We start from the raw sequence: 16,344 nt of genomic DNA on the forward strand, positions 1-16,344 counted from the left end.
CGTAGAAATGACGTATTTGCCCCCACTCCTAAAGTTTGATTCGTTTTATCTAAGCTACTATTTTTTTACATACCATAATAAAAATGTTTTCTATACATAATTTGTATATTTTGATCTATATTACAAAGTCGAAGTGCAAAGCTTGTATACAATAAATTGTCAAGTCATGCAGTTTAAGTAATAGAAGCTAAAGTCTGATTTAATATTATTATAACAATCGATGACTTATAACGATCTATAAATAAACGTGCAATATTTATTTCTTGCGCTGTGAGTATTTATGTATTGTTGTTTGTTGTATAACTGTTAGTGTGACTGCTAACACTAAGTGATCACCACTTAGTGTTAGCAGTCACACTAACAGGTCTTTGGGGAATTCCTTTTTAAAATCCTTTTTAAAAGCCGGTAGCGCGCCTGTGCCTTCTCTGGTGTTGCGGGTATCGCAATCGGTATAGGCGGTGCTGATCGCTTATTCCATAGAAAAAGTATGAGGCTTTTGATGATGATGTAAGTTTGTGATGTGATAAATTCCTTAACTGTCATTTTAAAAATTTTATTGACTCTCGAAAAGTAGTCTAAAAGGCAAGTTAATCCATGCCTAACCCTAAAGAAGAAACCAATAATCTATACTGAAAGTTCATAAACCGAAAAAAGTTACACAGAACCATTTTTCCATCTTCACCGCTCGCTATTTGAAACCACAATACCTGAAAAGCATCGAATAAATTGATTACAAACAGCCACTTCAGAATCTAGAACACTTTTTGCAAGCTGTTCCACAAATTTGATTACTGGGTGCTAAATATAACTAAACGATCTGTGTGACTCATGATAAAAGTGTGAAGAATTTTTTAATGTATTTTTGATTATTATGATGGACGCTTCAGACAGGTTTGATAGACGTCTTTATGATGTTGGATAGGTAAGAAATCTTTATTTAACTAGGATAATGTTGAAGGCTATCTGAGGGTTAACATCTAGCTTACTTTAATGAATATGTTTACCGAATTTCTTCAGTATGATTTTTTGTCTATTTTAAATCTATTGGGTCGACGTTTGTCCGCTATTTCGCCTGGTAAGCGATGATGCGGCCTATGATGGAGCACGTCTGCCCATAAGCAACCTATTCACTCGGGCCTTAAAGACACTCAGATTATACTCATCAGGAAACACACTCCGGCAAAGAATTCTACTCCTTAGCAGTTTGTACAAGAAAACTTGAACCGGAGCGCTTCGTGCGAGTAGGTGGGATCTACCATGAAGCAGTGACTCTTCGCTTATTGTCTTTGTGATTTTATGATGGTAAGGACAAAATCAAGTTTTGCAATTGCACACTCAACGAAAAGTATCCGGTAAAAAACCGATAGGCTTTCAATTTTGTCTTGTATTGAATTACTATCCTCACCTCCAGCCCGTTTTTAATCTAGACCACCTACGGCCCGATTTAAAATTAGACTTAAAAAAAGTCTAAACATAAAATCAAGTATCAAACATGGCAATTACCTCATAAAATACAAGTAATACCGCCACGACACTACTTAATGTATAACAGTACATAATTAAGCAATAATTAGTTCTTTGAAACCGTATCTTGTGGTCCCATCGAGTTTTATCGTTTATGCTCCAAGGTATTTTTATTGGCATGTCAAGTTATTTAAATTGAATATTAAAGAAAGGTTTCGGACATGTTCTTTTAATAATGTGTATTGGGCATCGACCGTGAAAAAGGCAATTTTTTTTTGAAAGAGATAAATTATTTCGGTAAGAATAAAATGTTAAGCAGGATCTTTTTGATTCGATATACTCTTACAGGAGTTTTGGTAGGGCTAAAGTCTTCTATTGGATTTAGGCGTCGTAGTTGGATAGACTCTGAAAATTATTCTAGGTTTTTTAAACGTTGCCCCACACTAGGATTTTTTCACCTAACATACAATTTCACATACACATGACAGCTCACACATAGGACCCACTTAGTTTTAAATCAAATTTCCGTGGTGCTTGGCGAGCGGGCTTTTCCCAGCTGTACAGATTCTTTTGTGCCACCAAAGACACGTAAAATAAGAAAGTAGAACTTTACTTCAGAATATTTATTATGAAAAGTCAAGACCAAACTGATAAGATTGACAGACAAATTCTGTGAACCAGATTTCTTTAAGTCAGATAAGTGTGAAGATAATATTCATTCACTCCATATTTTCAAGAGAAAGTTTAAGACCTTAAAATGTCCAAAAATATTTCACGTTCCTAAAGATCTACGTCCCAGTTTTTTTGGAACTGCTTCTTTGGTAGAGTCTTAATAGATCCGATTGTAAGATTTGTTGTGATTCCCAAAATAGGCTAAAGATTCTAATAGATCTCACCTTTGGTGGTGTAGGAAGATGTCAATGTTATTATATTTAAGTATAAAACTCAACTAAGAAATTACAAAATTGAGCTTTTTTCTCCCAATTCTTTATCAAACCAAATGTGACGAGCAAAATGTGTCCAAGTAAAAAACAAGATCATTTAACTTAATTTCAAATAACCTAACTAAACCTAACAGTGGCTGAGCAACTAGTTGCCGTGGAAGGTGTGGCGAGTTCGATTCCCGCACGGAGCAACTCTTTGTGTGAACCACAAATTATTGTTTCGGACCTGGGTGTCAAATTGTATGTCAACTTGTGTGTTTGTAAACGCACCACACCACACAAGAGAAAAGACTAAAGCGGGGCAACATTTAAAAAAAAACTCAACCTTTCCGTAAATCGTGTTCGATCATTTACATCTACATCAAAATATAGGTAGGTTCCTAGCCAAAAGTGGGTGCTGCATGGTATACGCATATCTGTTCACTCCTTCGCAGAATAAATACTATGTTATGTCCTTGTTTTTAAGCCTAGATTCCTATCAATCATCACAATCTCATGACTGACTTGGCCCAAAAACATCAAGATTAGTGTATTTGTACCTCCTACTCTGACAAGGCGGTAAAAAATTAAAGTGCAATAAAACATAATTTAATTTGTTCCGCTCTTAATCAGAGTGTTCATACAACTTGCAATCTTTGACAGTTACAAGAAGGTGCAGAAGTTCCACTTTCTTTTATTTTAACAGGTTGATCGACGTCAGCGAAGGATTGGCCTTTGCGTGTTTTTTTACCAGAGACATGCTTATGTAGATGTTGCTACGAAGATATAATAGCTAAGCTGTGGAACTATGTGACTATTTTCACTGATACTCAGCTATGTATGTAGCTGTACGAGGAAGAGTATGCGATGTATTGATAGTAAGGAAGCACACATCCATAGCACGCATTCATATCACGCATCCAAAGCACACATCCACAGCACACATCCATAAGACGAATCTTTCCATATAAAAACATAGCTTAGCTAAATCTTATGAACGGTTTACCTACAGAGTATCACTTACTTTTTAATAGTTAAGTCTTGTATAATAAAAGTTACGAAGACGAGCTTATTGTCGTACATCAAACATATTTATAAACTACGTGTTATTGTTATTACGATTTTTTTAGAGAAACATTTCAATAATACTTTGCACGACCCGAAAAGCTTTGCTCGGCTGTCTCATTTACGACTAACAAGCATAAGTGAAACTTCTGCACCGTTTTTTTATACAGATAATAATGGCGCTAATGTTATTCGACGTTAGATCAATGATCTATAGATCGTGATCGATGACGCGTGCGCAGCTGTCAATAACCGTTAATACGACACTTGTTTTGATTTATTATTCTCTTCTTTTTTTGTTATTAATGATCTTGAAACATTTTTGTGGTGTTACAGATACGTTAGTATATGGTACTTTTGGAAATTCTGTTTTTGTTAAAGTTTATTATATGATGTGAGTTTGTTTTCTCTGATTGCGCAAGTGAAGATGATTTGAATTGGAATTCTCATTAAACACACTTAAGCCAGTTTTGTCTTATGAGAATTTTGCTTTTATTACTACGAATACTAACAGAGCTGCGGACTGTCTAGCGGATTACCAGGGCTCTGACTCGAAAAACAATACTAAAAACGGGGTGGTTTTTAGTCAGTAAGAGTCTGACACTCTCTCTCGTCTCACCCAAGTCGGGAGAAGTCATTGGATGATTTTCTCTCATAAAAAATCATTACTAATTGTCTGGTTGTGATTATTATTAACCAAAATACCCTGTAGAACAACAAATTTTGATACTAAACTAAAAATAGAAATTCTCACAAGAGAATATAAATAATTCTCATAATAAAAGCTCATGTGATAGATCGTTATGCTAAATGGAACCTTAATTTTTTAATACTGTAAGATTACTTTACAATGACTTTTTGACTGCACGGTTGGTGCGGTGGCTGGGCAACTGGCTGCCGCGCAACGGGTAGCGGGTTCGATTCCCGCACGGAGCAACTCTTTGTGTGATCCACAAATTGTTGTTTCGGGTCTGGGTGTCATGTGTATGTGAACTTGTATGTTTGTAAACGCACCCACGACACAGGAGAAAATCCTAGTGTGGGGCAATGTTTTTTCAAATAAAAAAAAAAAAATGCAAAGAGCTTGCCTTTAAAAGCGTTTAAATATTAAAACTTTAAAGCATTTAAACCCGAAAAGTGCAGTTAGAAAGCAGGTTTTGGAACTGAAATTCTAGATTTTATTTCAAAAAACTACAATTTAATTTCTTCATTTCACGGAAATTTGTCGAAATACTACATAGATTTTATTTCTTATATTTCGCCTGAGTTCCGTGTTGAAACGATTATCTTGTGGTTTGATTCTCATACTATTTTGAGATGGTGTTCTTTCAAATGTGATAATATTATGACTCATTTGGGTTCTTATTATTAGACATGTCAATATATTGACTTAAAATCCAATATCCCTCTTTTTCTTGAGATGGGAAAATCATCCTTTGACTTCTCCCGCCTTGGGCAAGGCGGGAGGGCGTGTCAGACTCTTACTGACTAAAAACCACCCCGTTCCTTTTCCTGTTTTGAGCCGGAGCCCCGGTAACCTGTTACGTTGTTCGCAGCTCCGGATAGGACATCGGCCCTACTGGGCCCCATCTGTGGTTTATTTAGATACCTAAAGTTAGCATGTCAAGACTCAAAGTCCTATGTCCCTAGATGGGGCAAAGAGCGTCCACAGAGGACCTTCATCTCGATCGGTCACGGCCATGCTTCCTTTTCCCTTTGGGATTCCTGTCTGAGTCCTGCCTGGGAATAAGGTCGAGACTCCTTTGGAACGCCAGCGGCCTTGTCTGCATTTCCATGGTATAAAAAGTAGCCTATGTGTTCATTCGAGACCATAACCTATCTCGGTTCCAAACTCCAAGTTGTTTCGAGCAGGTGTTAATCCTATTACCCGTTTCTCGGTAGTCGGTTACACAATCATTGCGTCTGCCATGCAGTCAGATATTTATATTAGTGTATTCTCTGGGCCTGTTTATGGCTAGGTAAACTCTGAGCTTGGGGCTTCCGGAGCAGATTAATTAGAGGACCCGGTGCCCCTTACAGGTGTTGAGGGTGGCCACCGGGGTGGTTTTAGTTAGGTAAATATCCCACACTCCCTAGTCTTTTATCCCCAGAAAGCCTTCTGAAGGTTTCCCCCCCGTAATTAAATAAAAATGTAAACTCTGAGCCTGGATTCTCATATTTTAATAATTTTACAACGAAGCATAATTTCCACCACATTTAAGAGAGGAACCACAAAAAATGCGGGCAACACATCAAAATTAAAATACACGGCTATCTTGTTAAAAATGTCTGGCTAGTGCCAAAATGCTGTTTTGTTAAAAAATGCTCTTTAGTGCAAAAATGCAGGTTTTTTCCGCCGGTAAAAGCGTTGGCATGCTCACACGTAGGACTGTGTTACACTGCGCCTGTTTTTTTCGCAAAGCGAATAAAAGTTAGCGGTAAAGCAATTGTACAGGCTGTTCGGTTTTTGTTTTTCGTTTATTTATTTTTAGTTTTGTAAGTTATAGGTTTTGTGGTCGACTGCGATGAAACAAAATAAGGTCCTTTATGGGGAATTGAGGTCATTAGTTTAATTTTTGAGGTCAGATTTTTTTAGGTTACTGTCTATTTGCATAGCCATTATTGATAATTGATGCGTGAGAAAAATTAAACAAAATAATGTGTGTGTGTGATTGTATGATTAACAGAGCATGATTAAATGAGTAACTAGGTCTCTTTTGCGGGGGCAAAATCATCCAATGGATTCTCCCGCATTGGAAGAGGTGAAAGGGAGTCAGACTCACGTTGACTAAAAATCACACCGTTACTAATCCTGTTTTTTGATCCGGAGACCCGGTAAACCCGCTAGGTAGTCCGCAGCTTCGGAAGGTTACTTCCTTTTATTTGCTCTAGATTATTAATTCTTATACAGAGCAAATACATTATAAATTATTTCTAACAAATATGAAATCACACCATTGAAATACTGACTTATTATAAACAGACGAATGCTCCGTTGTTGTCATTTATTTTGAACATTAAGGACGCGTTCTCAAATCTGACGTAAATAAGCTATTTTTCAGTACATATTACGACCAAAAGAAACTTAACTGAACATAACTAACAATTACAATAGATAGATCACTTCTTTATCTCCAAAATATTGATTTGTAATGTGAAAAAAGTTATATTTTATTATTGCAAACACGATTTTTCTTTACCTCTTCACACAAAATTGACAAAAAAGGGTTGAGTTTAGGAACATTTTACTGCTACTACACGCATAATTCTGAATCTCAAAAAAATATCCCGGGGAAGCAGACATAATCAAAAATTATACTATGGGAAAAAATTACGAAAATATTTCAAATTGTCTCGGAAATAAATAAAAGTTCCCGTTTAATTTTTTCTCCTATTTTGCTGTCAGACATCAACTTTAAAGCGTAGCAATAAGGGTTATTTTATTTGTTTACTATTTAGATTTATTGGATAGAAAATGTCAAATGAAATTTCAGTCTGCGCCGCGAAGTCACAAAAAATGGCCTTGAAAAAGATCGCTGTACGAGTACAAAATATTTGATATTATACTTCACAAACCAATCTTGATATTTTTACCGACTTCACAAAAAGGAGGAGGTACTATGTTCGGCTGTTTGTATGTTTTTTTTACACATTCTGTACGAGCAACACTTTACTGAATATAGAATGTTTCGTTATATTATTTTGAACATGAGGTTAAATCAAAATCCAAGATGGCGCCGACAAGATTTGCCAACTTTCCACCATGGGTGTCATTTTCATGGTTTTTGGGGTCGCTTATAGCGAATATGGAGTCAAAATCAAAATCCAAGATGGCGCCGACAAGATTTGCCAACTTTCCATCATGGGTGTCATTTTCATGGTTTTTGGGGTCGCTTATAGCGAATATGGAGTCAAAATCAAAATCCAAGATGGCGCCGACAAGATTTGCCAACTTTCCACCATGGGTGTCATTTTCATGGTTTTTGGGGTCGCTTATAGCGAATATGGAGTCAAAATCAAAATCCAAGATGGCGCCGACAAGATTTGCCAACTTTCCAACATGGGTGTCATTTTCATGGTTTTTGGGGTCGCTTATAGCGAATATGGAGTCAAAATCAAAATCCAAGATGGCGCCGACAAGATTTGCCAACTTTCCAACATGGGTGTCATTTTCATGGTTTTTGGGGTCGCTTATAGCGAATATGGAGTCAAAATCAAAATCCAAGATGGCGCCGACTAGATTTGCCAACTTTCCATCATGGGTGTCATTTTCGTGGTTTTTGGGGTCGCTTATAGCGAATATGGAGTCAAAATCAAAATCCAAGATGGCGCCGACAAGATTTGCCAACTTTCCAACATGGGTGTCATTTTCATGGTTTTTGGGGTCGTTTATAGCGAATATGGAGTCAAAATCAAAATCCAAGATGGCGCCGACTAGATTTGCCAACTTTCCATCATGGGTGTCATTTTCGTGGTTTTTGGGGTCGCTTATAGCGAATATGGAGTCAAAATCAAAATCCAAGATGGCGCCGACAAGATTTGCCAACTTTCCATCATGGGTGTCATTTTCATGGTTTTTGGGGTCGCTTATAACGAATATAAAGTGAAAATCTAAGTTCAAGATGGCGCCGACATAAATATATAAATGACCATGCCAGATCCTGCCCCACTTAATTTCATCAATGTACAAAAATTGTAAATTAATCAAAATTATGCAATGAAAATAAGACCCTTGGTTACTTAATTATTATTCTGATAAACTTGCGGATAAAAATTATGAAATAAAAATAATTTTAAAAACCCAAGGCCTATTTCCTGTATTTATCGCGACCCTCTGCGTTTCTTAGTACGCTTGCACAAGGAACAAAACGAGTAATTCAATAAAAAAAAGATTTATTAATGTAATGTGTACGAATTTTAATATGAATTTGGTTTTAATACATACTGCTGGTTATTTATTTTTTTATAATATATATTATAATGAATGCATATTATAATTATGATTTCGTGTTTGAACGTTAGTGATTAGATGTAACGAAACCTCATTGGCGTGCGTGTGTCATTATGTCCAAAAAGTCATTATTTGACATTCGCTCTGTCTGTTCTGTTTACATTGTTGTTTCGTTATGATTATGAATTAAAGTAGGATTACTAAAGGTGATATTGGTGATGAGTGATGACATTCCTTCCTTTCATAGCTAAACACCCTATGATAGCATTGTAATTTAGCATTGTATTTCTACCATTATAACTGCAATTAACCTAACCTAAATGTAATATTTTGTACTTAGATTCATATAGAAACCGCAAGATCTAAAGGCTTTTAATCATGTTTTTAGTTATCACTAATAGAGCAGCAATAGAATGCTACATTTGGCATGTCTGTACACTATATTTTTTTGGTGGGACAAAGCTCTATAGAGATTCTGGCATTGTCATTTTTCGACATGAGTGTCATTGTTGTGGTTTTTGGGGTCGCTAATATCGAATACGGAGTGAATCATTCGATTTTATAAAAATTGTCTTCTTCCGGAATTAATTGACCCAAGACAGGCAAGAAATATGAATTTACGGGCTCATTCCTCGCATATTCAAACAAATATCGTGAAAATAAAGAATTGATGTTTAATTTATTTTATGTATTTTCTTTGTTTGTTCCACCCAGGTCTTGTCACGTTCGTTACCATAATTGTTTTTTTTTATCTTGGCGACCCCGAAAACCATTGATATAAAACCATAATAAAATATACAATGTGATAGGGGTGAGACTTCTAACCCGTTAAGGCTGAGTTCTACATCTAATTTTATCGACAAAAGTCGGGGGTCGAAGGGGTCGAATCCCCTCCCCTTAAAATTATGGCAATTTTAATATTTTTTTTACTTTTTTTGATATCAAAGGTTGTATGCGTCGTAGAAACAAAAAAAAAACGACAAACGGTAGCTAATAACCTTGGCTAACTAATTCATTACTTTTTTCAAATGTTTGATAATGTTTTGGTGAGAAAAAAATCATTTGTGAATTATTTTTACCGAAAAAATCACAATTTTTCAATATTTTCAATTAGGGGTTCAACCCCCATATTATTTTTTTTGTCGATAAAATTAGATGTAGTACTCAGCCTTAACGGGTTAGAAGTCCCACCCCTATCACATTGTAGATTAAAAAAACTTAAAAACATGTTTTTGTGATGAACCGAACAAAATAATTTTAATATTAATACTAACAGTAGGCGGAAAATTTAGTATTGTTATGAGAATAATTAGTATAAAAGATATGGCGAAAAAGTGCTCATCGCGCTAAATATCTTTTCTTGAAAGTACAGTAGAATCCGGTTATAACGACTGCCAAGGGACCGGGACCATCACGTCGTACTAACCGGAAGTCGTATTAAACGAACAGAAAAAAGTTTGTTTTTATATAACAGATATTACAGTTAAATGCCCGTTTAGGTGATGAGCAGATAAAAAAAAACTCATTTTAATCAAAATAGTTATTTATTAATTATTCAAATTATGTAAGGATGTGTAATGTACGTACATAATGTACCGCTTTCTTATATGGAAGTGTAAATCTATTCTAACAACTTTACATTTAATGCAAAAAGTCTGTAATTTTTGTTTGTTTTCTGGTTTTATTCGCGTTTTATCGCGTCACTTGGAATTACCTACAAATTCGTACTGCCATAAAATAAACAGTCAATTTCCAATCAGAGGCGTCACCGGGGCGATAGCTGAGATAGCTATTCATTTATTTCATTCTTTTCTATGAATTATTTGTAAACACGGCCACTCTCGTCGTTGTGTCGTTGTAACCGGACAATTATGTGCGAAAATCGGTCGTTAAAAGCGGATGGTCGTTGTAAGCGGAGTCGTAATAAACGAATGTCTATTAATGCAAGTTTATACTAAAACCAAACAAATGCCTAAACTTTCGTCGCTAAAAACGGTTGGTTGCTATATGCGAAGTCGTACTAAACGGACTACACTGTATATTTAAATCTCTTCAGGTTCGGCTGGGCTGGAGTCCATGTCAGGGATTCTACATCCTCGATTTTCGTATGGCGCTAAAATGTGCTCATCACGCTGAACAACTTTTCTTAAAATAGTATATTCATATAAAATGCTCATCACGCTAAATATCTTTTGTTGAAAGTATATTCAAATCTCTTCAGGTTCGGCTGGGCTGGAGTTCATGTCAGGGATTCTACATCCTCGATTTTCGTATGGCGCTAAAATGTGCTCATCACGCTGAACAACTTTTCTTAAGATAGTATATTCATATCTCTTCAGGTTCATCTGGGCTGTTAAGTGTCCACGTCAGGGATTCCTGACCCTTGATTAATTTCTACGAGGTATTAATTTGCCACCGGTCCTTGATAAGTCTACAAAGTTTGAACGAAATCGGTCCGTTTAAAATGGGTAAAAATCGAGTTGGAAGAGGTCGGTTATATAGAAACATACAAACAAACACACATACATACATCCTTTACATATGAAACTAAATAAAAGCATGTAAAAAGTTAGTTTTGCGTTGGCACCATTTGATTTTTGATTTCGAACGCTTATTTTCCGAAAACTATGAAAATGACACCAATCGAATAATCCGAGCCCAAATTCGGCACTGAACGGAATTGAACAACAGATAACACAAAACATTTGAGTCTACGCACGCACTAAACAAAATAAAAATATTAAAAAAGAAAGTAAGAAAATATTCAAACTTTCAAAGTATCAAGTTCATTTTGTCATAATTTCCGCAGCTATCCGTGCGTATGTGTGTATTGTCGAGAGTCGTGTCAATGTAGTGATGCGATTCGATACCTGTCAATTATGAGAACGCGTCCTTAAAGCTTACGGTCTCAAATGACATTAGCCTAATGTTAGCCATTTGTATTTACTTGTAACTGTACATTATAATGTGTCCGATTTATTTTTACCAAAATAAGAATAACTGTACAGGCTGAATGGATGTGTTATCGAAACTACTGACATAACATCCGATTTGCTATTTACCTAGTTGCATACTTTTTGCCTGTTATATTTATATTATTAGTGTTATTGGTTCAGTTATATGTCGGTTATATTTGTTTCAGAATTCTTATGATTTTTGGTTTCTTGTCTGTCTTATGATTCATTTACTCAGTACCTATGCAATACGAAAATACTGAACACGAGATGTATCATTATTCCATATTATTTGCGGTATTTTTTTTTTGGCAAGAGCGCACAATCTGGAATCAACTCCATGGCATGTGCATGTCAATAAACTCTAATTGAAATAAGAACTTAAATAATAAGTTATAAATAAATATACCTATACAATATTATTATATGTATTTATTTTATAAAATCTTTTTATAAAAATTGTGCAAAGTGGGTGTACACAGTACCTCTGCCTACTCCTTCGGGGATTAAAGGCGTGACGATATGTACGTGTGTATTTTATTTCTAATGTTGAAATCGCCAACCTGCTTAATTCTCAAAACTTCTCCGCGCAGAACGACGCCTTTGGTCAGTAGTAGCCACTTATAGGCTGTTGATGTGATGATGTTTCTACCTCTATAGGGACTTAAAGGCATATTATTATGTTATGGTTTATGACACATAGTTGTACTGAATCTCTCTCACACAATAAATCTATTGACTAATTAATATAATCTCACTTTCTAAAACTAATGTTTATGCATATAGAGCGAAGATATTGAAACCGGTTGTTTTAATAACACGCACCAATCACCGGACGTTTGTCATTGAAACCTTGTAAATAATAATAATAAATGGCGTGAAATGGACCTGTTAATAATATTTTATTTTTAATAATTATTACCGTTATTTACTTTTCTTTTTTAATTAGTTGTTTTCACCTTCTGTGTGAATGGTTTACGTTTTTAATGTGACATTATTTTTTGTTAATAACATGCATACAAAGAAAGGAAGTATAGTACTAATCCATCTACAGGACGGGTTAACATTGAGCGTGGTAACTAAATTAAAAATTATATGATTTTCTGAACCAATTAAAAATATTTAATCGAGTAGTTTTTTAGGGGGGGGGGAGATCATTCAATGTCTTCTCCCGTCATGGGCGAAGCGAGAGGGAGTGTCAGACTCTTACTAACTATAAACCACACTGTTCCTACTCTTGCTTTTCGAGTCGGAGCCCCGGTAAACCCGCTAGGCAGTCCGCAGCTCCGGAAGACGGAATATTTACAATTTTTATTTATGTCTATGAGTTTCCAATATTTCGGTACTAATCCGTGTTAGTGACCATATCAGTTTAAAAACTTATACAATCTGGAATCTCAGTTTATACATTGTTATAGGCTTTCATCCCAATACCTAGGACTCATAACATACAAGCACTTTTATATCCAATATCCTTTTCATACAGGATTATAAGACCTGATGACGTAATGAAGTTAGTCACCCACTAAACCGGTATCATTAAACCGTCTATTTCTTACTTCGATCCCGGTTTAAGCTTCCTTCGTTAAAGTTGAACCAATTTCCATTATGTAACAGTTAACTCTCCGTTAAGTTACAGTATCTTGTCATCTGAAGTTAATTAGAAATTGTATAAAAACCGTCTGATTGGATAGTTAACTTTTTTTATGGAATAAGCCGGTATACGAGCAGACGGATCACCTGATGGTAAGCAATCGCCGCCGCCCATGGACACATGAAACACCAGAAGCGTTACAAATGCGTTGCCGGCTTTTTGTGTTGGGGGTTAGGAATTTAAGGGTTGTTTAATTGGGCCTCCGGTAACCTCACTCACACAACGCAACTGTTGTTTCACGTCGGTTTTCTGTGAGGCCGTGGTATCACTCCGGTCGAGCCGGCCTATTCGTGCTGAAGCATGGCTCTCCCACATTTAAAACTTAACACTTATTGAGTATAATTTTTTAAGCTGCTGTTTAGAGTAGGTGACAGCGGTTCAGGTGATTTATTTTTAAAAAACATATTTCTAACTATAACTGTGTTAACACAAAAATTAAACCTTCAATAATACTCATTAAACAAATAAATTATTGCAACATCACGCCTTTTATCCCCGATTTTCTTTCCTACAAAATGTTCTCAAAAATTAAAACACGCTGTACATGTATCACGAACGCGCTTTACATCAGTAAGCGCCAACCCACTAACATGTGTTTAAGCCAAATCTATAGCCTTAAACAGATGCTAGTACATCAACCTAAAAAATCAACTCTACACTTCAGTAATAAAGTCGACATTCGAAAATTTACAAATGTGACTACATTAACGAGCTGTTGTCCACATCGAACATGTATGATCAATCTGCAACATCAACTCTATACTTTTGAAAATAAAGTCGGAAATCGAAAATTGATTGATGAGGTATCTTGATAAGCTGTTGGTTATTTTGAACATGTGAAAGTAATCCGCTAATTACATTGACGGCTTGACTAGCTTAATGAAGTCTATTGTAGGCGTGGTGTGAAAGGGAATTTGGAAAAAAAATGTATGGTTCGGTTTTTTTTGTGTGTGCAATAATAGTTGGTTTTGTAGGTTAAATTCTGTTTTGAATGAGGATGGGAGGCCTATTTTCGAGTTGAGCACAGTTAGGTTTGTAATGATGGTAACGACAAACGAATTACTTATTGACGAATTCCGTCCATAGAAGGTAACAATTATTTAGCCGGTAAACGAGCAGACGGATCACCTGATGGTAAGCAATCACTGCCGCCCATGGACACCCGAAACACCAAAGGCGCTACAAGTGCGTTGTCGGCCTTTTGGGGGTTAGGAATTTAAGGGTTGTTGGGGAATCGGGGATTGGGAAGATTGGGGGTAATTGGGCCTCCGGTAACCTCACTCACATAATGCAAGAATTATTTCACGTTGGTTTTCTGTGAGGCCGTGGTATCACTCCGGTTGAGCCGACCTATTCGTGCCGAAGCATGGCTCTCCTATATTTATTAAAGTAAATAACATGATCATAACATACATGCCTGGAAATCGTGTATCTAATACTTTACATGACCATAGACTGAAAGTTAAACACCTTATAACCTTGTCAGGCATAATATTTTTCAATCTCCACTCAGCCAAAACGAACATACTATTCTAAGAAACTTAAAACTCATTTCAATTTTTAAATGCATTCTTTGCTTTAAGACATAACATTCCCCAACTTCCCCGACCGAGCTCATACTCAGAACGACTAACATAATAGTTCGTATCAACCGCAAAAACCACGATAAATTACCACCGACCTTTGAATAAAAAAGGTGAGAAGTAGGTTATATAAGTTGATAAGTTAATTTAAGCAGTCACCACTCACGTACAGTTACCGCGATCTTTAACCCGACACGTATCAACGGCTTTTACTGATGCCGCACTTAGTTAAAAAAGGATTTTGTATTTTATGTTTAAAAACATAACACATAGTGTGACGTCAAATCACGGCACGGTTACTGAAGTCTGCTATCCACGTTGCGTTTGCATTTGACGAATGCATGCATCCGACAAAAATGATAGGCGAATTTAATTTTGCCACTCTGTGGACAGGTTTCATTGTTTCTAAGCAAGATGAAAGCATTTGTCATTTGTAGGTTGCCTATAGTTTGTGAAGGTTGCATACATTTGTCAATTGACGGAAGGTGGACATTAACTCTTAGAGTTTAGAAAGAGACTATTCTGTTTCTAACTTCTACTATCTCTTTCTAAACTTCTGAACAAATGGCAAAAAAAAAAAATGTTTTTCACAAACGTATAAATTATTTTCATAAGGTCTGTAGCAACTCTCTATAATAAGGCGGTTAAAAACTTAAAAATTTAATAGATGGGAGCATCTCTATTACTAAACACCTGGTCTTTGGAACAAAAATTTTGGAATACAAAAACTCAATAATACAGTAGAGCCTCGATAATCCGAACTACCAAAAAATTACCCCTGTTCGGACTCACGGAGCGTTCGGATTATAATATGGACTATAGAAATAAATAATACAGTATAGAAAAAAATTTAGTTATATTTTGATATAAATATATTTATTGAGGTTTAGTAAAATACACATTTAAACCACATTTTACACAAGTTACTTATTAATAAGTGAAAAGTGCTTCTTCGAGAACGGGATTTTCTGGCAATTTAAGCGTTTTTCTCAAACCTGGGCCTTTCTCGGTTTGAGCTACAAACGACCGTATCTTCTGTTCTTTTTTCTTTAAATCAGTAATTGTCGATTTTCCAACACCATACTTAAGGGAAAGAGAAGTTCCAGACACTCCATCTTTCAAACTATCCAGTATGGCACACTTTTCAGTTATAGTTAAAGACAGCGGCAGTTCGGATTACAGCGGCGTTCGGATTAGCTTGAGTACGGATTATCGAGGCTCTACTGTATTTTACTCAGATTGATAATTGCTTGAAATATTTTACTCGTAAGTGGCGCTACTGCACCAGAAATTTCTCTATTCCAATGATGTGGTAACGTAATAAACATATTGAAAATATCGATTGTAATATCATATAGACAAAAAGTATTGGCTTATATTTTATGGCACGCCAATACACGCCCCACATAACATGGAATTGGGATTAATAACGCAAATAGCACTGAAAATTCACATCAAGCCTCCTTTGGGGAATGAAAACCACGATGAACTAACGTTTCCAATTCAATATTCGACGTAAATTCACGACAAAATTCCCAGGGGCGTCGTGTCGCATGCAAAGTTCGGCATCATACTAACCAGGCTCAGACGATACAATACCGTTACAAACGCACGACTTTTTGCACCGATCTTGTCTGCTATGCGACTTTTTGTCGCTACGTGCATGCCAGATTATCATGAACATGATGTAGATACGGTGGCGTATGGCATTTGTTTAGTTTTTGTGTTTAGGTAACTGTTTGGTTGATCT

The 16,344-nt window shown here is 36.0% G+C and overlaps 1 protein-coding gene across 2 annotated transcripts in view; it reads left to right on the forward strand.

Annotated features, from left to right (window-relative positions):
* LOC118277508 (serine protease inhibitor dipetalogastin) overlaps positions 1 to 16,344 on the forward strand; it is an 80,393-nt gene that overhangs the window by 36,188 nt on the left and 27,861 nt on the right. The gene's annotated exons all lie outside the window — the stretch shown is intronic.

Source organism: Spodoptera frugiperda, chromosome 10, assembly GCF_023101765.2.
Source record: "Spodoptera frugiperda isolate SF20-4 chromosome 10, AGI-APGP_CSIRO_Sfru_2.0, whole genome shotgun sequence".
Taxonomy (NCBI): domain Eukaryota; kingdom Metazoa; phylum Arthropoda; class Insecta; order Lepidoptera; family Noctuidae; genus Spodoptera; species Spodoptera frugiperda.